Below are 24,037 nucleotides of genomic sequence, written 5' to 3' on the forward strand. Positions count from 1 at the left end.
TCCCCCAAAAGGGCTATTGGCTTCTGCCCTTGGGGTTTTTTGCCTTCCTCTGGATCAACAAAACAGGAGGCTAGACAGGCTGGACTAGATGGACATTGTCTTCATTCAGTCTTACGAACTATGTTACTATGTTACGTCGTCCTCATCTGCAGGGGGGAGAGGATGGAAGAGCCAGGAGCAGGAACTGAGCTCCCGCCCCCTCTCTGCCTCCTCTCCGCCCTTCTGCACTATTTGCAATGAAAGGAGGTGGAATGGGGCGGGGCTACGTTTCGAGAATTAGCCCCACCCCCGCCCCGCCTCTCCCCATTTCAAATAGTGCAGAGGGGCGGAGAGGAGGCAGCGAGGGGGCGGAGAGGAGGCAGAGAGGGGGCGGGAGCTCAGTTCCTGCTCCTGGCTCTTCCATCCCCTCCCCCCCTCCCCCTCCCTGCAGATGAGGACGACGTATATCTGCTCGGCGTGAAAACTGAGCCGATATACGATTGTCTGAATCCAGCCTCAAAACCGAGCCGATATACGTCCGTGGGAATGCAGCCCTACTGTTGTCTTCTTTCTTTTTTTTTTTTTGTTAATGGCCCAGTCCTTTTTGTAACTACAAACAGGTAGTGATAAGCCACGCCTCTACCCCCTCCCCTGACCACACCTTGGGACTTAATGAGAGACATTTGCTTCAAAAAGGCCACCATGGCAAGAAAGTTTGGGAACGGCTGCTCTAAAGGACCTCTGTAATGAGAACAGCCTTATTCCAGCTTTTTTTTTTTTTTTTCTAGAGGAATTTCCCTCTACACAGAACTGAGTCCATCAGCTGGTATAATTTGTCCCATTTCCAGCCTTCCAGAACCACAACTGACCTCCAGGTGAGTCAGGTAGGAATCATATGGAAAACAAGAAAGTGGTAGAGACACTATCGGCTCCATATAATAAACCCTTGTAGCAAAGCTGGTATAAGGTTCTTTGTTATACATTCTGATGAGCCTTTCCATGGACAGTGTGTTATTAGTTCACTTAGATTGTGTTTGTCTATAATTGTGACTTAGATAACAATTAGACTACATTTTAGTAATCAATGCAGAAATCCCTTTAATTCCAAAGGGTTCACTTACCTTTTCCTGTAACACATTTTTAGTACTACACTAACTTGCACTATTATACATCTAACTCTCTGGATCCACTGCTAAGGTTGGAAATAAGCTGCACTCTGTAGTATAGTGTTCCCCGCAGCTGTCCAGCATCAATCAGCTGATGTGCAGGACATTAGGAAAGTGGAGTGACCTCCTTCCCCCTTGTATTTACCCTTACTAGATAAGATGACAGATTGATAAAGATATGAGATTAATAGATATGTATTGTGATGTGGAGGTTGTAGTCTGTCAGTCATTTTGTAGAGAGAAGGGTTAGATGCCCTTCTGCATATAGGAAAGCTGAGTGCTGTAGGAAGATCTGAGCAGTAGGCTTCAAAGAGCCTGTCCCATTTCTCCCCCTGTCCTACACCCCCCCCCCCCCGAAGTCAGAGCAGAAACTGTTTATTAGTTGCTAAGGATGGGGATCTTCTCTGCCCCCATTTCCTGAAGGCCAAAAGCCAGACCTGATAACTTTTGGAGGCAAAGTTAACAAAAGGATGAGCCTTCAAGACAGAAAAATGTAATTTAGAAATTATGATGGCTCTGTACGTTGCAGCCCGTTGACAAGGGTATTTTATGCAATGTCGTATCACTGCAAATAAGATGCAGGGACTCCCATATTTGCACAATGCTCAGGAACCGAGAATTGCGTATCTCGGACCAGATAGGTCCGAAAAAACTCATGTGTGGGCTCAAAACGCACGTAAAATCATTAGCGGAAACATCATTGCCATATTTTCATGGTGGGTCACACCCACACGGAGTTATGAAGAAAAGATGTAATTCAGGGATTATATGTTCCGAGGTAAACCAGCCCCTATGGGGGCTCGAAGGAACTACATGGGAGTTACCCCAGTGAGAGTTTAAAAATCGCACACGGACATGTGCTGGAGGTCACTATATCGTGACGACTGCCCTATAGTAACCCGTGAGCCTCCGTGCATAAGAATGGTACCACTCTTATTTTAACCCTTTGCAATCCAATTTTGGATTCAGGGTTTTCTAGGGGGCTTTCTCTTTCTGCTATTATACAATGAAGCCATCTGCTGGCTAGAGCCAGTACTGCGGTATGTGACATGCTGGAGAGGCCCCTAACAGAGCGGTAAGTAATCTACAGTAAGAATACCCTGGCAGACATCTTCTGGCGTCTGAGCTGTACAGTTCAATCAGAATGTCCTTAGACATCAGACAGTGGATTGGAAAGGGTTAATCTCTATTACTTTACGGTCTGTAATATCGTATGTAAATCTCTCGCTGATTATCTTGTAACATCATTTTTGTATTTCTGTGAAGAAGCGCTGCTCTTTTCTTTGAGAATTAAACTTTAAATTAGTGTGAGCACGAAACCATATTCTCTAAAGATTATCAATAAATCATAAATTGGGTTCCAATTTACTGCTACGAAATTGGTGTTGGCAGCTGTATGCATATTGTAGCGCTCTGGAGTGCGTTAGAACGGATCAAGTGGGTGATTTGAGCTTTCTCTTCGCATTTGTGCCGAAGCCTGAGGAATCTGGGTACAAATCAGCCTGTAGTCTAATGACTGCCAGCTTGCAATACTGCAGAGTGTTTGAGGACAGAGGCGGCATTAATAGATATCGTCCCTTCCCCTTCTTGTCCAGTGAAGGACAAACTGGTTTACAGTGCAGGGCCAGGCGGATTGCTGTAGAGATCTGGTGGTAGGTGATGGAAGCTTGTCCGGATGACATGCAGAGTCTTGGAAAGTTGGGTACCAGTCACTCCGCAATATAAGAGCTTTCCTTCCCTTTGCCTCGCCCCGCTGCTGCATGACCTTTTACATGATTTTCTCCTATACTAGTGATCTGTTTTCGTTAGGGCACATTCACATGACCGTGATTTCATCGCATATTATGCACACCATGGACGGCCACATGACACATGGTGAATAGACTCAATGAAAGTACATGGACTTTCAATGATCTGTTCGCGTTACCTTGTGAACACTGTGTAGATACGAGCGTGAAAAAGACTGCAGTTTGCTGTATTTCACAGCATATCGTGCAACCGTGAGCCCTATGCTTTTCTGTGAGTAGCGTATACAATGCTGAACATAGCAAACAAATTGCGTATGGCTGACGATACTTGCACAACTGCGCTATGTGACAGAGCGGGTAATTAAAAAAAAAAAAAAAAAGTTACACTGCGCATGACTGCATGTGTGAGATATGGTGTTATGCGCAGTGCACTCACTGCTATATGTAGTGATGGCCAGCTCACACAGGCTGTTTTATGCAAATGGTTATGTGAATGAGCCTTAGGCCTGCTATGTAACCAAACTGGTTCTGCAATCGTATTCCAGGTGTCAATATTGGTGTATACTTTTAGATCATTTGATAGGTTTACCATTCATACAGTTCCTGAAATGGAACTGTATGATCTATAAAGAAGCATGCCACCTATAGTTCCTAATTAATACGCAGCTAAGCATTACAGCAGGCTGGCGAAAATTGTTTCCTGGATCTGCTGTCTCTGTTACATCAGCGCCGTCATCCCGCCAGAGGGAAACAGTATACATACTATTATACGCTGTCTACAGTATCTATCTGCTGGGGGTAGTAGTCCTAATTAATACGCAGCTAAGCGTTACAGCAGGCTTGCGCAAAATTGTTTCCTGGATCTGCTGTCTCTGTTACATCAGCGCCGTCATCCCGCCAGAGGGAAACAGTATACATAATATTATATGCTGCCTACAGTATCTATCTGCTGGAGGTAGTAGTCCTAATTAATACGCAGCTAAGCGTTACAGCAGGCTTGCACAAAATTGTTTCCTGGATCTGCTGTGCGTTCCGTAAGGGAAGTCAGCCTCCAACCACAGGCCAATAAGCGGCACATTTAATTACAGCGTTCTGTTTCTGCACTACTGGTAATACAGCATGCTGAGGGGTAGGGGTAGGCCTAGAGGACGTGGACGCGGGCGAGGACGCGGAGGCCCAAGTCAGGGTGTGGGCACAGGCCGAACTCCTGATCCAGGTGTATCGCAGCCGATTGCTGCGGGATTAGGAGAGAGGCACGTTTCTGGCGTCCCCACATTCATCTCACAATTAATGGGTCCACGCGGTAGACCTTTATTAGAAAATGAGCAGTGTGAGCAGGTCCTGTCGTGGATGGCAGAAAGTGCATCCAGCAATCTATCGACCAGCCAGAATTCTGCGCCGTCCACTGCTGCAACTCAGAATCCTCTGGCTGCTGCTCTTCCTTCCTCCCAGCCTCCTCACTCTATTACAATGACACATTCTGAGGAGCGGGCAGACTCCCAGGAACTGTTCTCGGGCCCCTGCCCAGAATGGGCAGCAATGGTTCCGAATCCTCTCCCACTGGAGGAGTTTGTCGTGACCGATGCCCAACCTTTGGAAAGTTTCCGGGGTCCGGGGAATGAGGCTGGGGACTTCCGGCAACTGTCTCAAGAGCTTTCAGTGGGTGAGGAGGACGATGACGATGAGACACAGTTGTCTATGACTCAGGTAGTAGTAATTGGAGTAAGTCCGAGGGAGGAGCGCACAGAGGATTCGGAGGAAGAGCAGCAGGATGATGAGGTGACTGACCCCACCTGGTTTGCTACGCCTACTGAGGACAGGTCTTCAGAGGGGAAGGCAAGTACAGCAGCAGGGCAGGTTGGAAGAGGCAGTGGCCAGGGGTAGAGGCAGGGCCAGACCGAATAATCCACCAACTGTTTCCCAAAGCGCCCCCTCGCGCCATGCCACCCTGCAGAGGCCGAGGTGCTCAAAGGTCTGGCAGTTTTTCACTGAGAGTGCAGACGACCGACGAACAGTGGTGTGCAACCTTTGTCGCGCCAAGATCAGCCGTGGAGCCACCACCACCAGCCTCACCACCACCAGCATGCGCAGACATATGATGGCCAAGCACCCCACAAGGTGGGACAAAGGCCGTTCACCACCTCCGGTTTGCACCGCTGCCTCTCCCCCTGTGCCCCAACCTGCCACTGAGATCCAACCCCCCTCTGAGGACACAGGCACTACCGTCTCCTGGCCTGCACCCACACCCTCACCTCCGCTGTCCTCGGCCCCATCCACCAATGTCTCTCAGCGCACCGTCCAGCCGTCGCTAGCGCAAGTGTTGGAGCGCAAGCGCAAGTACGCCGCCACGCACCCGCACGCTCAAGCGTTAAACGTGCACATAGCCAAATTTATCAGCCTGGAGATGCTGCCGTATAGGGTTGTGGAAACGGAGGCTTTCAAAGGTATGATGGCGGCCGTGGCCCCGCGCTACTCAGTTCCCAGTCGCCACTACTTTTCCCGATGTGCCGTCCCAGCCCTGCACGACCACGTCTCCCGCAACATTGTACGCACCCTCATCAACGCGGTTACTACCAAGGTCCACTTAACAACGGACACGTGGACAAGGACAGGCGGGCAGGGCCACTATATCTCCCTGATGGCACGTTGGGTGAATTTAGTGGAGGCTGGGACAGAGTAAGAGCCTGGGACCGCTCACGTCCTACCCACCCCCAGAATTGCGGGCCCCAGCTCGGTGGTGGTATCTGCGGTGGTGTCTGCTTCCTCCACTAAACCATCCTCCTCCTCCTATGCAACCTCTGTCTCGCAATCAAGATGTGTCAGCAGCACGTCGCCACCAGTCGGTGTCGCGCGGGGTGGCAGCACAGCGGTGGGCAAGCGCCAGCAGGCCGTGCTGAAACTACTCAGCTTAGGAGAGAAGAGGCACACGGCCCACGAACTGCTGCAGGGTCTGACAGAGCAGACCGATTGCTGGCTTGCGCCGCTGAGCCTCCAACCGGGCATGGTCGTGTGTGACAATGGCCGTAACCTGGTGGCGGCTCTGCAGCTCGGCAGCCTCACGCACGTGCAATGCCCGGCCCACGTCTTTAATTTGGTGGTTCAGCGCTTTCTGAAAAGCTACCCACGCTTGTCAGACCTGCTCGGAAAGGTGCGCCAGCTCTGCGCACATTTCCGCAAGTCCCACACGGACGCTGCCACCCTGCGCACCCTGCAACATCGGTTTCATCTGCCAGTACACCGACTGCTGTGCGACGTGCCCACACGGTGGAACTCTATGCTCCACATGTTGGCCAGGCTCTATGAGCAGCGTAGAGCTATAGTGGAATACCAACTCCAACATTGGCGGCGCAGTGGGAGTCAGCCTCCTCAATTCCTTTCAGAAGAGTGGGCCTGGTTGGCAGACATCTGCCAGGTCCTGCTGGACATCTGCTGTATGCCCTGGAGGTGCTTGCTTGTCCTGCGGCTAGCGCCTTGTCAGAGAGGGTGTTTAGTGCGGCTGGGGGAATCATCACAGTTAAGCGTACCCGCCTGTCAACCGACAGTGCCGACAGGCTTACACTCATCAAGATGAACAAAGCCTGGATTTCCCCAGACTTCTCTTCTCCACCAGCGGACAGCAGCAATACCTAAACAATACGTAGGCTGCACCCGCGGATGGAAACATTGTTCTCTATCACCATCAAAAACGTGGACCTTTTAGCTTCATCAATCTGTGTATAATATTCATCCTCCTCCTCCTGAAACCTGACGTAATCACGCCGAACGGGCAATTTTTCTTAGGCCCACAAGGCTCAGTCATATAATTTTTGTAAACAATTTTTATACGTTTCAATGCTCATTAAAGCGTTGAAACTTTCACCTGAACCAATTTTTATTTTAACTGGGCTGCCTCCAGGCCTAGTTACAAATTAAGCCACATTAACCAAAGCGATTAATGGGTTTCACCTGCCCTCTTGGTTGGGCATGGGCAATTTTTCTGACGTACATTAGTACTGTTGGTACACCAATTTTTTGGGGCCCTCGCCTACAGTGTAATCCAATTAATTTTTTGCCCACCTGCATTACAGCTGATGTTACCTCAGCTGTGATGGGCACTGCAATGGGATACATTTATGTACAGCCGGTGGGTTCCAGGGAGCCACCCATGCTGTCAGTCCACACGGAGTTGTAACTGCATGTGTCCACTTCTAAAGAACCCCAGTCTGACTGGGGCATGCAGTGTGGGCCGAAGCCTACCTGCATTAAACATGACATTACCTCAGCTGTGATGGGCTATGCAATGGGATATATTTATGTACCGCCGGTGGCTTCCTGGCACCCATCCATGCTGTCGGTCCACACGGAGTTGTAACTGCATGTGTCCACTTCTAAAGAACCGCAGTCTGACTGGGGCATGCAGTGTGGGCCGAAGTCCACCTGCATTTAATCGGACGTTACTTCAGCTGTGATGGGCATTGCAATGGGATACATTTATGTACAGCCGGTGGGTTCCAGGGAGCCACCCATGCTGTGGGTGCACACGGAATTCCCATTGTAGAGTTGTACCTGCCTGTGACTATATATAAAAAAACGCGGTCTGACTGGGGCATGCAGACACCTTGACATAGGTTCCCCATTGCTATGCCCACGTGTGCAGCTCCTGATGGCGGTGGCACAGGATTATATTTCTCATTGCTTCTGTACAGCATTGTGGGCTATCGCCCCGCCCCTGTTAAAGAGGGTCGCTGCCTAGCCGTGCCAACCCTCTGCAGTGTGTGCCTGCGGTTCCTCCTCATGGCAGACGCACTTATAAATAGACATGAGGGTAGTGTGGCTATGAGGCCAGCGTGTGGCATGAGTGCAGCTGAAGGCTGCGCAGGGACACTTTGGTGTGTGCTGTGGACACTGAGTCGTGCGGGAGGGGGGGGGGGGCAGCATGTAACCCAGGAGAAGTGGCAGCGGAGTGTCATGCAGGCAGTGATTGTGTTTTGTTGGAGGTAGTGTGGTGCTTAGCTAAGGTATGCATTGCTAATGAGGGCTTTTCAGAAGTAAAAGTTGTTGGGAGGGGGGGGGGGCACTCTTGCCGCTATTGTGGCTTAATAGTGGGACCTTGGAACTTGAGATGCAGCCCAACATGTAGCCCCTCGCCTGCCCTATCCGTTGCTGTGTCGTTCCCATCAGTTTCTTGAATTGCCCAGATTTTCACAAATGGAAACCTTGACTTCAATGGGGTTCGTTACTCGAAACGAACCCTCGAGCATCGCGAAAATTTCGTCCCGAGTAACGAGCACCCGAGCATTTTGGTGCTCGCTCTTCTCTAGTTAAATGCTTCAGAATAATTAAAATATTCCTGTAATTCATACATTTCTCTGGATTGCCAGGTACGGGAAGGATTCCCTCCCACAGAATTGAATATTTGTTATTATAAAGCGAAGTCATAATACCCAAAGTCTTCATCTTGCAATTATATACATAACCAACCCAGTTTAAGGGTGCATTCCCACGAACGTATATCGGCTCGGTTTTCACGCCGAGCCGATATAGGTCGTCCTCATCTGCAGGGGGGGTAGGATGGAAGAGCCAGGAGTAGGAACTGAGCTCCCGCCCCCTCTCAGCCTCCTCTCCGCCCCTCTGAACTATTTGCAATAGGGAGAGGTGGAACGGGGGTGGGGCTAATTCTCAGAACTTAGCCCCGCCCCCGCCCTGCCTCCTTTCATTGCAAATAGTGCAGAGGGGCGAAGAGGAGGCAGAGAGGGGGCGGGAGCTCAGTTTCTGCTCCTAGCTTTTCCATCCCCCCCCCCCCCCGCAGATGAGGATGATGTATATTGGCTCGGCGTGAAAACCAAGCTGATATACGTTCGTGTGAATGCAGCCTAAATGAATATTTTTTTTGTCCTTTTTCTCCTTCTTGTTGTCCTTTTATCCTCTCATGCTGTTGTTAAGTACAAAAAAATGTACCAATCACCAATTTGTGTGTAGACTTCCTCTGTATATTTGTTCTATAGCCCATTTAATATGCAGAATGTATTAAAGATGTTCAAATAATATTCATTTTTTTTTTAAATTTGAGAGAACCCAGCACGTTCCCTGTTTACAAAGACAGCCCATTAATATAAGTGGGAACCCCTAGTATTCAGTCTAGATAAATTTTAGCATCTGCTCCTAGGGCTCAGTCAGATGGGCGTTTTTTTGTTGCGCTTTAGTTGCGTGAAACAAACGCTAAATGCATGCATTAAAAATCTGCGTGACCAAAGCGGGCATCACGTTGTAAAATTTGCACTTGTGTGCTACCAAAATTCGCACATAAAGTGCGGTGCCTGCTATCCCCTGCTGTGGTCAATGTGGCCAGCAGTAGCGGCACCGACCCCATTGAAAATATACAAAGAACATTGCGCTCCTGTGCTACAGCTGTGAAGGCTTTTGGCAGAGAATTTCTTCATCTCCGTGGGGAGTCCCTTGTTCTCCAGTGTTCAGTCACAAGGGGACTCCTCGCGGGAATGAAGAGTTCCCTGCCACAGCTGTCACAGCTGTGGCACAGGAGTGCGATGTTCTCCCATTGCTTTCAATGGGGCTGGCGCTTCTGCAGCCCCATTGAAAGCAATGGGATAATGACAAGAACTGTAGGAATTTTCAGAGAAGGGCTTTACAATATAAGTCCTTCCCTGAAAATTATCCCTAGCATGTGTAAAAAGATTTTAAAAATATATACTCACCTCTCCGCCACTGTCAGGGCTCAGGCACGTCTAGCCGCTTGGTCCCCCTGCACTGCTCTGTAGTTCTTTCAGCAGGTGGGGATTGAAAATCCCCGCCTGCTGAAAGGGCTGTGTCTGATTGTCTGAGCGCTCAGCGAATCACAGGCAGAGCTCAGCCATTCATTGAATTATGCACTGTCTGTGATTGCTGTCTGTGATTGGTCACAGTGCTCGGCCAATCGGCTGTCATTCAATTTAAATTTATAACAGAGATTGGAGCTGCAGGAAGTTAATTTACATATTCCCGGTGCATTCTGGTAAGAGCAAAGAATCACTGCAAGTGGGAAGATTGTCGGGATTAGCCAAGTCTAGCTGCTTGGAGGACATCGGCAAACCAGAGATTGCAGCTGGAGGGAGTTAATTTGCATATTCCCCACACATTCTGGGAAGAGCAAAGAAACATTGCAAGCGAGAAGATTGTTGGGATTAGCTGGGTCTAGCTGCTGGGAGGACATTGTCAGACCAGAGATTGGAGCTCCAGGAAGTTCATTTGCATATTCCCTGTGCATTCTGGGAAGAGCAAAGAATCACTGTAGGCGGGAAGATTGTCGGGATTACTTGGGTCTAGCTGCTCGGAGGACATCGCCAGACCAGAAATTGGAGCTGCAGGAAGTTCATTTACATATTCCCTGTGCATTCTGGGTGGGCGAAGCTGTACGCTTAATAGTATCTTCACTATCAGTAGTACCTTCACTACAATTCTTGACTTTTAGAAGTTTGAAAGTGCACATCACTTGACAACATGGAAAAGGAGAGGAGCCATACGGTGACCTGCAACGCATGCTATATGCTTACAGACCTACCAGAGGAAAATACAAATTTCACCTGCCAGAAATGCAAGCTTGTGTCTCTACTGGAGGAAAAGGTGCATAGTCTTCAGGAGAAAATAGCTAAATTGAAGATCATTTAGGAAAGTGAGAATTTCCTTGACAAAGTAGAAGAAAGTCTTCACAATGTTTAAAGAAAAGAAATGTCCAGTGTACCTGCAAAAGCAGAGGAATAGAAGCATATGACCCAAAGAAGCAGGATAATCAGGAGTCAGCCAGCACATACCGCTCAGGAACCAGTACCAGGTTCTTGAGCAGAAGGAGAAAGAGGTACAGCAAAAAATGACTCTACCCACAAAAAACAGAGCAGAGGAGAGGTACAGCAAGAAATGACTTTACCCACAAAGGACAGAGCAGAGGAGAAAGAGGTACAGCAAGAAATGACTTTACCCACAAAGAACAAGCAGAGTAGAAAGAGGTACAGCAAGAAATGACTCTACCCACAAAGAACAGTGCAGAGGAGAAAGACTGGGGGCACTTTTAACTTACCTATAGTTCGCTTGACCTGTAACCAAAAAACATACAAACACAACTTCTTGCTGAAAAAACGTGGGTTGGCCACAGCTTTATTAAATAATACCAACATATATATTAACTTTACTATTTAATTTTAACTTTACTAACTTTTTTAACTCTAAACCTCCCATGCCTAACTAAACTCTTGTCAAAACTGTAACGGCCCAGAGGACGTTCGTAAGCCCCTATACATGGGCCTGTAAACCTTCCTATTGCGTCGTAGCCCGCATGGGAAGCTCCCGGCCTTACCTCCTGCTGTGACAACTTCCTACCTACTCCTACTTCCCTACAAAAACAACCCCCCTTTCTACCCTCCCCTGGGCGGGCGGGTGGGCGTTGTCCTCTAGCGCTCCTTCTCTCTCGCTGTCTAACACCCTACTGCTTTCCCGCTCCCCGCTCTCGTCTCTTCCTGTCTGTAGCTCCTCCCCTTCCCTCTAAAACCTCACTATTCTCAAATCTCCCTCACCTTCACGCCCCGCCCCCAGTCCCACGCCGCCTCGCTAAACACTTTGCGGCATACAAGACTGGGGGCACTTTTAACTTACCTATAGTTCGCTTGACCTGTAACCAAAAAACATACAAACACAACTTCTTGCTGAAAAAATGTGGGTTGGCCACAGCTTTATTAAATAATACCAACATATATATTAACTTTACTATTTAATTTTAACTTTACTAACTTTTTTAACTCTAAACCTCCCATGCCTAACTAAACTCTTGTCAAAACTGTAACGGCCCAGAGGACGTTCGTAAGCCCCTATACATGGGCCTGTAAACCTTCCTATTGCGCCGTAGCCCGCATGGGAAGCTCCCGGCCACGCGGCATGCGCCGTACGCCTATGGCGCATACCGCCCCCCCCCCCCGCCAACCCTCTCCAGTGCCATCTCCACTCCGTCCTGCAGTCCGGACAAAAAGGTGTCCAAACCCACCTCATTGAGGTGCACGCCGTCCATCCTCAGGGCCCCTTTTTCCTTGTCCTCCAGCTCCCAGTGGCGGACTGCCACTCCACCCAGCGATTGCACAAAACGAGACATGCGCAGGTTTATTACCTTCCTTACACGTTCGATGGCGTCCGTGTTCCTGGCCCCTCTCCAAACTCTCCGAGCCACTATGTCCGACCAGACCAGGGTGCAATCATTAAAACAGTCCCGGAAACGAAGCAAATCCTGCTTCATGAGTACCAACAAGTCATTCATCTTAGTGCATCCTAAGTCGTTCCCCCCGGCATGAACGACCAGTATAACCTTCCGGGGGGTCCACTTGCTAATCCTTAGCACCAATTGTAGCAAACGGGGCCAAAGCAGCCCCCGCACTCCCACCCAATTTACCAGCGCTCCGCTCAGACCCAAGTTCCTGCCCATGGGTCGTGTTGCCGCTCTCTTCTCCGCCCAATATATGAACGAGTGTCCAATGATCCACACATGCCATGGCTCGTGCGCTGCAATAAAGAGGTGATATAGCAAAACAAAAAAACCCAAAATATCTTAAAACATATAACTACAATGCCATATGACCGACGAAAAATCCACGCCGTTGAACTGCCTCTCAATCATCACCTCCTTCAATCACCCGATCTGGTCTAACATATGACTTATAGGCCTGCGATTTCCATCTTCCTAACTTTTTTAAACCATCTTCTGACATGCCGTGCGCTTCCGCAGTCGTAGCGGCCCCGATCCTGAACGAGTGGGTTCCAAATTCCATCGGATTTAGTCCCAACTCCCTCAGCGCCGAACGCAACACCGCCGCAAACTGAAAACGGGTAAGCGGTGCCCCCGATGCATGGGCTAAAAAATTGCCTACCGCCGGGCGCTTTGTGATAAAACGCCTCAATATGCCCACCGGACACCATCTATCCTGCAAACTGCTAATGGTCAGCCAGTCGCCTCTACCGTACAAATCCGTTTTAGACTTTCTGACGCAAACTTTGACCGTTGACTCCGTGGCAATCACGTCCCTTTGCCCCAAGCCACCTGGTTTTGCTTTGCTCGCTGGGACCAGCTCGCCGATGCGCAGCGCCGCGAAAAAAGCGAGCGAAAAGGCTGATCTAAATAACAAAACTTCAAATGCATCCGAGCACACTTTCTCCAACGCCTGCAGCAACTTAAATAGCAATTTTTCCGTAATGGGTCGCCGTGTATCCGCGCCCGCCTTCTCCTTTTTCCAACCTCGGATAATCTGCTGGAACACAAATTCCTTTGTCACGTCTGCCACCCCGTGTAACTTCAATAGGAAGGCCACCCCTGCCAGCTGTTTTTTGGCCACATACACGGACGACCCATTATCCCGCACTCTCGCCAACAAGTCCAACGTTGCCGCCCTTGCTCTAGCACCTCCTCCTACTGTTCCTCCTACCACACTCAACCACGCTGCCCAAACCGCATTATAGCTTTTCCACGTTGACCCAGACACCGATGATTCCACCAGCCTCAGCAGCTCTCCTCGGCCAGGTTCCACAAGGAAGGCGGGCACCGTACCCCTTCGGCATCCGCCTCTGGGTGCCGCTCCCTGAACCGGTCCATCTGTGAACGAGAGAGTGCATCAGCCGCTCCGTTGTCACAACCCGGGACGTGTTTTGCACGCAAATAAATGTTACTTTGCAAACACCGCAATACCACGTGTCTCAACAATGACAACACCGGCGGGGACGCCGAAGTTTGCTTGTTTATGGTTTGCACCACAGCCGCATTGTCGGACCAAAAGCAAATCTTCCGGTCCCGTAATTCTGGTTCCCATACCTCGATGGCCACCACCACCGGAAAGAATTCCAGCAACGTGATATTTTTTGTCCAACCTCTCTCTTTCCATAGCATCGGCCAGGGTTCCCTGCACCAATGGGTGGTAAAAATTACGCCGAAACCGCCCGATCCCGCCGCATCGGCGAACAAACTGATCGCCGGGCCTTCCACATCCTCCTTGGGGCATACCACCTGCCCGTTGAAGGACTGGAGGAAAACCCTCCATATGTGCAGGTCTGTCCTCATTCCTGCTGTCACCCGTATGAAATGATGCGGCTCGCGAACTCCCACCGTCGCCAAGGACAATCTCCTGGAAAAAACCCGCCCCATCGGAATAACCTTGCACGCGAAGTTCAATAAGCCCAAGAGACTCTGCATCTGGCGCAGTGTCGCTTTCTTGCAGTGGGCCACGTCCCCCACCGCTTGGCGCAGCTTTGCGACTTTTTCCGCCGGTAGCCGAAAAACCATGTTTTCCGAATCGATCTCGATGCCTAAGAAGGTCAGGCACGTGACCGGACCCGCCGTTTTTTCTGCCGACAGCGGGACCCCCGCTAAACGCATCAGCCTTTGAAAATTAGCCAATAGGAAACCGCAATCGCCCGATGTCTCTGAACCGACGAACAAAAAATCGTCCAGGTAATGTATCACCGATGAGATGCCCGTTTCATAACGTACCATCCATTCCAAGAATGAACTAAACAATTCAAAAAAATAACATGAAATGGAGCATCCCATCGGCAAACACATGTCCACGAAAAACCTGTCTTCGATCCTACAACCTAGCAAATGAAAACAGTCCGGGTGAACCGGCAGCAGCCGGAAAGCCGATTCTATGTCGGTTTTTGCCAGCTGGGCAAACCTGCCCGCTGACCTCACTAAACGTACCGCGCAGTCGAACGACGTGTAAGCCACGGCTGCCTCTGCCTTCGAAATACCGTCATTTACCGATCCCCCGCTTGGGAACGATAAATGATGGATGAGCCGAAACTTTCCGGGTTCCTTCTTAGGCACGAGGCCCAACGGGGATACCCGTAAATTTTCGAATGGAGGAACATCAAAGGGCCCAGCCATACGGCTCAGCTGCACTTCCTTCATCACCTTCTCTGTCACTAACTCAATGTCGTCTCTTGCCGACTTTAAGTTAGGGCATAGCGTCGTCATCTGCTGCTCATAAAAAGGTATTCTAAAGCCCTCCAAAAATCCCGCTCTAAGGATTTTTGCTTCCTGTTTCCTGTGGTATCTGTCTAACCACGGATCCAGGAAGCGGCTTCTCACCGGCGTTCGCATGGCCGCCGGCGCCACCCACCGCGGGCGTTGCTCTTTGCTTGCGGAAGCAGCGCACAGCCGCGTGCTGCCCCCCGCAAACCGAGCATTCGTGTCTAAACTTGCAGGTGGCGTAAAACCTGCAGTGGCCCTCGTTGTATAGCCAACAAGAGCCATTTGGTCTAGAGGAGGCCGCGGGCTGCTGGGATGTGCCCCCCGCGGCTGCCCCTGGAAAGGACGCCTTAACCGGACGCTGTGCTAAAATTAGTTGTATCCACACATCAGTGGCCTTAGAGGCCCAACTGATGTGACTCTTTCCCGAAATACGACGCCTAAAGTCCTCGTCATAGCGCCACCAGGCCGCACCCCCGTGCAGCCGATAAGCGCTATAGATGGTGTTTAAGTACACCATCATCTCCGGACCTTTTGCGGGCTGGTGCTGGCACGTAACGTGTACCATCACCATATACGCCTGCAACCAGTTACCGAAGGTCTTCGCAATTTTAGGCTTTTTGTCAGAACCGCGCTCTGAACCACGCTCCTTATCGACCATTACGTGGTCCGCCGAAAGCAAGGACCATATATCTATATACAAACCATTCCTAATCTTTTCCAACAACTCATCCGTCAAACCCTCCCCCAGTGGGGCGACACCACAATACATTGAATCTCCAAACTGTAAACCCGCTGACGGGTCTATTTCCGAACCCGCTGCTGAGCTACCACCGGTGCTACCCACAGGCGGGCCTGAACCCCCTGGAGCGCAGGACACTAAAAGCCCTCTTTTTTGTTCCATCCGGCTCAGCAGCGACCGCAACAACTCGACCACATCACTCCTCTCCGCACCCGCTGCGGGATCCATAACACATTTTATCAAATCATAAATTTCGGACTCACCAGCTGGACCGACCTCCGGCGTTGCCAAGGGTGCTGTCCCCGCTGTACCGCTCCCGCGGCTCCTGACCGATTCATATCCGGGCTGATGCACTGCCGTATACAGTGCCCTTCCTCCGCTTTGTGGTTGCGACGAGCCAGGCTGTTCCCGCCTTGAGCGACTGTGATCGTGGTCTCGCCACCGTTGACGTTCCCGGTCCTCGCGATAGAGGGATAACTGCGGGTCCGACTGCCGAGGCTGTTCCACCAATCGCTGCGGTTCCTCTAGCCCGCTGCTGGTACTTGACTCGCGGCCCCTCCCCCTGCCGCCGCATGCCAAGCCTGACTGCTGCGCTCGCTGCCGCTCTAACCGCTCCTGCCTCTCCTGCCTGGCTCGCGCCTTCTGCCTCTGCCTTGCCCCCTGGCCCTGCCTCTTGGAGCTCCTGCGCGGGGGCTGGGGTTGTGGATAGGTGTAATCAGTGTATTCAGCTTGCGGGGCAGTGTATCGGGGGTTAACATAACACCGACGGTAGGAAACCGTTGGCTCGTGAGAGTCATAGAATGGCATCTGGCCCGGAGGCTGCTGCCTCACTACGGCTATATCCTGTGAAGGGGTTAATACGTGTCGGGGTGACTGCAGCTGTAAGCGATTACTAGGCCTGCTGGCGGGAAAGTACTGTCGCCTCCTTGCCCCTTTCCCCCTACCTGTGTGGCCTTCCCCTTCAGGACTAGCTGGTTCCCCTATGGGCTCACCTAAGCTGCTCCCCCCCTCCCTGCTGCTGCTATACTCGCTGCTAAAACTCTCCGGACTATGTGTAGGGGGATTATATGCAGGCCTGCTGGCTGCCTTTTCTTTTCCCTTCCCCTTACCCCTGCCTCCTATGTGCCTGCCTGGGCCGAAGCTGCTGCACACCTCGCGCGCTACCCTCCCCCCCCCCCCACGTGCTGGGCCGCCATCCTGGGAGGACGAGCGGCCTAACCGCGCGCTTCCCTGCCGCTCTTCGCTCGGCCTGAGCTCACCTGCTGCCGCCGTTGTGGTCCTGCGCCCGGATGCGCGCTCGTGGCGATGCCTGGAGCCAGTCCCAGTTGCCGAAGCCAGTCCTCCGCCTTCGGTGTCCCCGATGACTGCCGACCGTAGGGCCTGTGCTGCCGGTCTCTCTGTCGCGCGCCGAGGTACCGGCGCCCCACCTCCGCCGGGGCTACCGGACCCTCTCGGGCAATCGCCGACACGGCTGTCCCTCCGCCCCCCCCTCTTCCTTGCTGGGCTCGGGCTGAGCCTTACCGGCGGCTGCTTCCTTCTCCTCGGCCGACCTCGTGGAGCCTCTCCCTGGATGCCGCCATCTTCTCCCGATTCCTGGCGAAGTTCCTCTTGCCCGGTGTTCGTTGCCTGGACCGTGGGTGTCCGGCATGTCGCCAGCAGCTCCTCGAGCCACCGGGTCCCGTCTTTCTTCACCGCCTCCTTGATCAGGCCTTGTAAGTCCTCCATATTTGTAAATCCAAGGGAATCTTTTCCTCTGGGCTGGCGCTGGCACGATCCTCTTCCTCCGCTGCACGCTTCCTCTCCCGATAGTCCCGCACTCTCTTCGCCTCCTCGGCCTGTACTTCCACCCGATAATCCCGCTCTTTTCCTTTCGCCGGCCGACTTCTTCCACCCGCTCGTCCCGGTCCTCCTTTTCTTATCCTCTGGCGTCCTCTTCCACCCGATACTCCTGGCTTTCTCCTATTCTTTCCGGCCGTCTCTTCTCTCCGCTCTCACCGTTCTTCTCGCAATCTTTCACCTTTAATCCCGTTGTCCTCTAGCGCTCCTTCTCTCTCGCTGTCTAACACCCTACTGCTTTCCCGCTCCCCGCTCTCGTCTCTTCCTGTCTGTAGCTCCTCCCCTTCCCTCTAAAACCTCACTATTCTCAAATCTCCCTCACCTTCACGCCCCGCCCCCAGTCCCACGCCGCCTCGCTAAACACTTTGCGGCATACAAGAGGTACAGCAAGAAATGACTACCCACAAACAACAGAGCAGAGGAGAAAGAGGTACAGCAAGAAATGACTCTACCCACAAACAACAGAGCAGAGGAGAAAGAGGTACAGCAAGAAATGACTCTACCCACAAACAACAGAGCAGAGGAGAAAGAGGTACAGCAAGAAATGACTCTACCCACAAATAACAGAGCAGAGGAGGAAGAGGTACAGCAAGAAATGACTCTACCCACAAACAGAGCAGAGGAGAAAGAGGTACAGAGGAGAAGAACTGTGTAGTAAGCACACAGAGTCCTATTGAATGGAAAAAAATAAGTGCTGTTATGAAGAAGAAAAGGAGAGTGGTGGTTGTGGGGGATTCCCTATTAAGAGAAACAGAGGCCACTGTCTGCAGACCTGACACCTCACGAGTGCTGTCTTCCAGATGCATAAATCAAAGATGTGTCTGATAGGCTGTCAAGACTCTTCAGTTCTACAGAACACCACCCATTCCTATTAATACATGTAGGGACAAATGACACAGCAAAAAAGGACCTTGCAACTATCTGCAGAGACTTTGAAGACCTCAGAACAAAAGTGAAGGAACTAAGAGCACTTAGACCACTAAGGTGGTCTTCTCATCCATCCTCCCCGTGGATGGCCATGGAATAAGAAGATGAAACAGCATTCTAGCGGTGAACAACTGGCTATGTCGATAATGCCGTCAGCAAAGATTTGGATTTCTAGACCATTAAGTGAATTACCTATACGATGGATTGCTTGCTAGAGACTAGAGATGAGTGAGCACCAAAATGCTCGGGTGCTCGTTACTCGAGTTGAACTTCCCGTAATGCTCGAGGGTTCGTTTCGAGTAACGAACCCCATTGAAGTCAATGGGCGACCCGAGCATTTTTGTATATCGCCGATGCTCGCTAAAGTTTTCATTTGTGAAAATCTGGGAAATTCAAGAAAGTGATGGGAACGACACAGAAACGGATAGGGCAGGCGAGGGGCTACATGTTGGGCTGCATCTCAAGTTCCCAGGTCCCACTATTAAGCCACAATAGCGGCAAGAGTGGGCTCCCCCCCCCCCCCCCCAACAATTTTTACTTCTGAAAAACCCTCATTAGCAATGCATACCTTAGCTAAGCACCACACTACCTCCAGCAAAGCACAATCACTGCCTGCATGACACTCCGCTGCCACTTCTCCTGGGTAACATGTTGCCCAAACCGCCCATTTCAGTAATAGTAGCAGTCAAGACAGGCCCCAGTAACAATTCCAAAGCAGCAGTATAGGGGGAGCACAGTATTAGTTTCATTTCAGTAGTAGTAGCAGTCTAGACAGGCCCCAGTAACATATCACTAGCAGCAGTATAGGGGGAGCACAGTATTAGTTCCATTCCAGTGACTACTACCACTAGCAGACACGCAGTAAACTGAAGACGGTCACAGGCAGCCCAAATATAGTATTTTTTTCCAATTTTTGGGAAAAAGCCCACTGCCTATATAGCCTGTATATGGATTTCCCTGTTGGAGGATGACTTTGGTTATTGAAAGCACAGTGCAGCCAGAAAAAATTATGCGCAAGGCTGCAGTAACGCCTAGCTGGGTAATAGTGAGCGACTACTACCCCCAGCAAACACGCAGTAAACTGAACACTGTCACAGGCAGCCCAAAGATTTTTTTTTTCCAATTTTGTTGAAAAAGCCCACTGCCTATATAGCCAGTATATCTCTTTCCCTGTACCACTGTCCCTGCCTCACCAGTACTGCCCCTATACTCAGTAAAATGACTGCAGACTGAGGACGCTATGGTCTGCACGCCCGATATACAAAAAAAAAATAAATGTGCAAAACTGCTAAAAGCAGCCTCAACAGTACTGCACACGGTCAGATGCGGCCCTAAGAAGGACCGTTGGGGTTCTTGAAGACGAAGATAACAGCCTAACACTCTCCCTATAGCAGTTACAGCAGGACGGCACTCAGCGTTCATCTGTGGCGAGCCGCGGCCGGCCCCAGTTTATATACTCGGGTGTCACCTGATCTCCCCAGCCACTCAATGCAGGGGGGTGGGATAGGGCTGGAACTTCACAGGAGGAAGTTGTAATGCCTTCCCTGTGTTTCTATTGGCCAGAAAACGGCGCAAACTTTTCTGGGAAGAAAATGGAAGTGACTCGAACACCGCGTGGTGCTCGTCTCGAGTAACGAGCATCTCGAGTACCCTAATGCTCGAACGAGTACGCTCACTCATCTCTACTAGAGATGGATTGCACCTTACAAAAACAGGTAAGCATATATTTGGTAGGCGCCTTGCTTCACTCGTTAGGAGAGCTTTAAACTAGAACAATATTGGAAAGGAAGTGAAAGGCCAGGTAAAAATATGCAGCTAATTAATACATTTGAGAACCTCGCTATTAAAAGTGGAAAGAAAGAACAAAGACAAAAAATTCAGAAAGGAAAGTAGAGGAGCAAGAGACACCGATCACAAACTAAAATGTTTCTACACAAATGCCCAGAGCATGGGAAACAAACAAGGAGAATTGGAGCTCTTAACACAAAAAGAGAAATATGATGTCATAGGCATCACGGAAACTTGGTGGAATGATACACATGATTGGAATACAAGGCTTGAAGGATACAACTTATTTATAAGAAACAGACCTACAAAAAGAGGAGGAGGTGTTGCATTGTATGTTAGGAAAACATTCATCTCCACCGAGACTCAAGCATCAGAGCATGGTAGTTCTGTAGAAACTGTTTGGGTAAGAATACAAGGAGGGAACAACAGAAAGGACACCATTGTAGGCATTTACTATATGCTACCTGAACAAGCAGAAGATATTGATGAACTCTTTCTACATCAGATGGCCAAGCTCTCAAAATAGTATGACATAGTGATCATGGGAGATTTTACCTATCCAGACATTTGTTGGGAATCTTTCTCAGGTAAAAGTAATGGATCCAAAAAATTCTTATCCGCTCTTATGACAACTTTATCTTCCAAAAGGTAGAAGAGAAAACAAGGGGATCTGCTATCTTGGACCTAATTTTTACCAACCGGGAGGAAATGGTTGAGGAAGTAAGGGTGGCTGGGACCTTAGGAGGCAGTGATCATGCTATCCTTGAATTTTGGATAAAAAGAGGAAGAAGAGCTGAGAAGACTCAAACTTAAGGTTGAATTTCAGAAAGGCAGATTTTAATGAACTCAGAAAGAGGATAGGAAGAATCCAATGGCTGGATGTTCTTAAGGACAGAAATGTCCAAGAAAGTTGGGAAATATTGCAAAATGAGATTCTCAAAGCACAATCATTAATAATCCCTAAAAGAAGGAAGAATAGGAAACATTTAAAGAGACCAGGATGGATGAACACAGAACTTGCACACATGTTAAAAAGGAAGAAAAATATGTTTAGCAAATGGAAAGAGGGGGGAATATCTAAAGAAGAATATAATGCGGTCTGCAAAAACTGTAGGGCCAGTGGCAGAAAAGCTAAAGCTAATAATGAATTGAGGCTTGCAACAGAGGCCAAAAGCAGTAAAAAAGGATTTGGGGGTATGTTAAAAGCAAAAGAAAAGTCAAAGATGGTATTGGATGCTTACAAGATGAAATGGTGAATTGGTTGGGGGCGTGTTACTAGAATGCAGTTACTATAATGCATTCCAGAAGAGGAAAAACACAACCCGCTGCTCCACTTGCCGGTGGGAGTACAGTGACTGCTAAAAGAAAGATCTCCAAAGCTCCTCCTCCGCGCTGACAGAGGAGAGACCGCGGCGCCCCGCAGCTCCCCCCCCCCCCCCCCGCTCTCCGGCTCACCTGCAGACAAGGAGACCGCAGCCGATTCTCCACACAGCAGAGAGGTTTCTCCGGCAGCAGGCATCGCAGAAGACCTTATGGAAGCATCCAAAGAGCAGCAGCGATCTTCTGCACTACAAGAAGGGGTGAGTGCATTCTCCATTAAGACCCCTGAGAAAGGTGCAACATGTAAAATGGCGCCCAGCCACAGCCCTCAATCGGAGGCAAACCCTTCCCCCACTGCCAGCCCGGAGAAACAGAGGCAGAGAGTGTCTTCTCCCTCTCCCCCAGACAATATGATAGATCTAACTGCAGACCCTATTCTAAGTCTACCTTTTACTAACCAACCAGCTTCAGAGCTATTCATTAAAAATCTAGTGGTAGCACTGAGAGACTCTATGCAAAAAGACCTGTATAAGCTGTCCTCCTCAGTAAATGTCACAATTCAAGAACTAGGCGACCGAACAGATCACGTCGAAAGTAAAATGGCGGAACTGACCTCCTCCCACAATAACTTAATCGACTTGCACTACGCCTTAGAAGAAGAAGTAGTCGCCATAAAAAATAAACTCGCCACATTAGAAGACAGAAATAGACGTAACAACGTCAAATTCCAAGGAATCCCAGAAACTGTCACTCAATCTAATTTGAAAGACTTTCTCTCTCAATTGATTCAAGCAATTCTCCCAAACTCCTCAGAGCAAGAACGTCTCATAGATAGGGCACACAGGCTGCCCAAACCAAGCTTTATTCATGCAGATACCCCAAGAGACGTAATTGCCAGAATTCACTTTTTACACATCAAAGAGGCCATGATACAGTCCTCACGGAAAACCAATAATTTACCTAACCCATTTTCTGGCATCCAGCTATTCATAGACCTGTCAAAAACAACAATGCAAGCAAGACGTAATCTGACACCCATTACCACAGCTCTCCGTGCTAACAAAATTCTGTACAAATGGGGATTCCCGACAAAGCTATTAATCCACAAAGATGGCTCCCTGCATATTATTACCAACCTCCAAGAAGGAGAGAAACTTCTAAAGACATGGGGAATAACTACTGCAGAAAAAGCGCACCCGACCCCAGCGGCAAAGACCAAGAAAGCATCCAAAAATGGGACCCAACCTACTCATCCGTGAAAGTAATAGACAGCTCCATCATCTGGAGACCGTTCTCTACTCTCCGGCTCTTCAGGAAATGTTTCCTTAATTCTACCTTTAAGGAAGGCTGATTAATGTCAGGCGAACTCTTTCCTCCCCCCCCTTTGATAACATGCAGGTATCAAATCCTGCCTTTCTATACATCTTCTGTATATGTTTTGCTTTTCTATCTTATTTTTGCAGGCAACAGAATCGTTCCGCCACAGCTTCAACTCGAGTCGATCCTGCTATGTTCATCTCACTACGTATGTTTAATTGTTTAAATGTTATTATTTATGCAGTCACATTTCACATACAAAACATCAATGCATCTCATTTAATTAGCCATGACACTTAAAGTCATTTCTCAAAATGCAAGAGGGTTAAACTCACCCTTTAAAAGGGCCTCAGTGTGGAGGGACGCTAAACAAACAAAAGCAGACATTGTCTGCCTGCAGGAGACACACTTTTCCTCCATAGCCTGCCCCAAATTCTCCAACAAGAGATTCCCACAAATATTTATGTCTTGCGCCTCAAAGAAACGAGCAGGGGTCCTGACTGCATTTGGAACTAATGTTAATTTTGTGCTTGAAGAACAACTCGCTGATCCTAAGGGACGATACCTCATCCTTGTAGGTACCCTAAATGAGTGTCCCATCACAATAGCCAACATATATGCTCCGAACAAAGCCCAGATCTCCTTTCTTAACAAAGTTATAAAAAAAGTAAAAAAGATGCAAAAGGGGAAATTAGTAATCTGTGGAGACTTCAACATAACCCCAGACAGAGAAATGGACTCCACAAACAAACAAAGGACATCTCCCAATCTGTTCCCATGGCTATGTAAGGAGGCACTTTACGACTCTTTTAGGTGTCTTAACTCTACTAGAGAATTCACCTTTTTTTCCTGTAGACACAAATCCTTCTCGCGCATCGATCTATTTATAGTGGACAGATGGACCCTACCCGCAGTTAAATCATCTGAGATTCATGTAGCAACTTGGTCAGATCATGCCCCAATATCTTTAAAGCTTGATCTAGGACCTCCCAAAGGAACAACAAGAATATGGCGAAATAATATTTCCTTAATTAAATCTCCTAAAAACAAAAAAATAATAGCTGAGTCCCTAAAGGAATACTTCAGTCTAAATAACAGCCCTGAAATAAACCCTTTTACTTTATGGAATGCCCACAAGGCAGTGATCAGGGGCACCATGATCAAATTAAATGCGCAATATAAAAAGAACAAACAAAAACAAATCGATGAGCTACTAATGCAGATTCAAAAACTTGAACTAAACCTA

At 49.4% G+C, this 24,037-nt stretch overlaps 1 protein-coding gene across 1 annotated transcript in view; it reads left to right on the forward strand.

Moving 5' to 3' along the window:
- The first annotated feature begins 772 nt into the window (after positions 1–772).
- LOC136582683 (inactive hydroxysteroid dehydrogenase-like protein 1) overlaps positions 773–24,037 on the forward strand; it is a 259,205-nt gene continuing 235,940 nt past the window's right edge. Inside the window, exon 1 of the mRNA XM_066583868.1 lies at positions 773–854. The gene's annotated coding sequence lies outside the window, so the exon portion shown is untranslated. The remainder of the gene's footprint in view (positions 855–24,037) is intronic.

This window comes from Eleutherodactylus coqui, chromosome 11 (genome assembly GCF_035609145.1).
Source record: "Eleutherodactylus coqui strain aEleCoq1 chromosome 11, aEleCoq1.hap1, whole genome shotgun sequence".
NCBI lineage: Eukaryota > Metazoa > Chordata > Amphibia > Anura > Eleutherodactylidae > Eleutherodactylus > Eleutherodactylus coqui.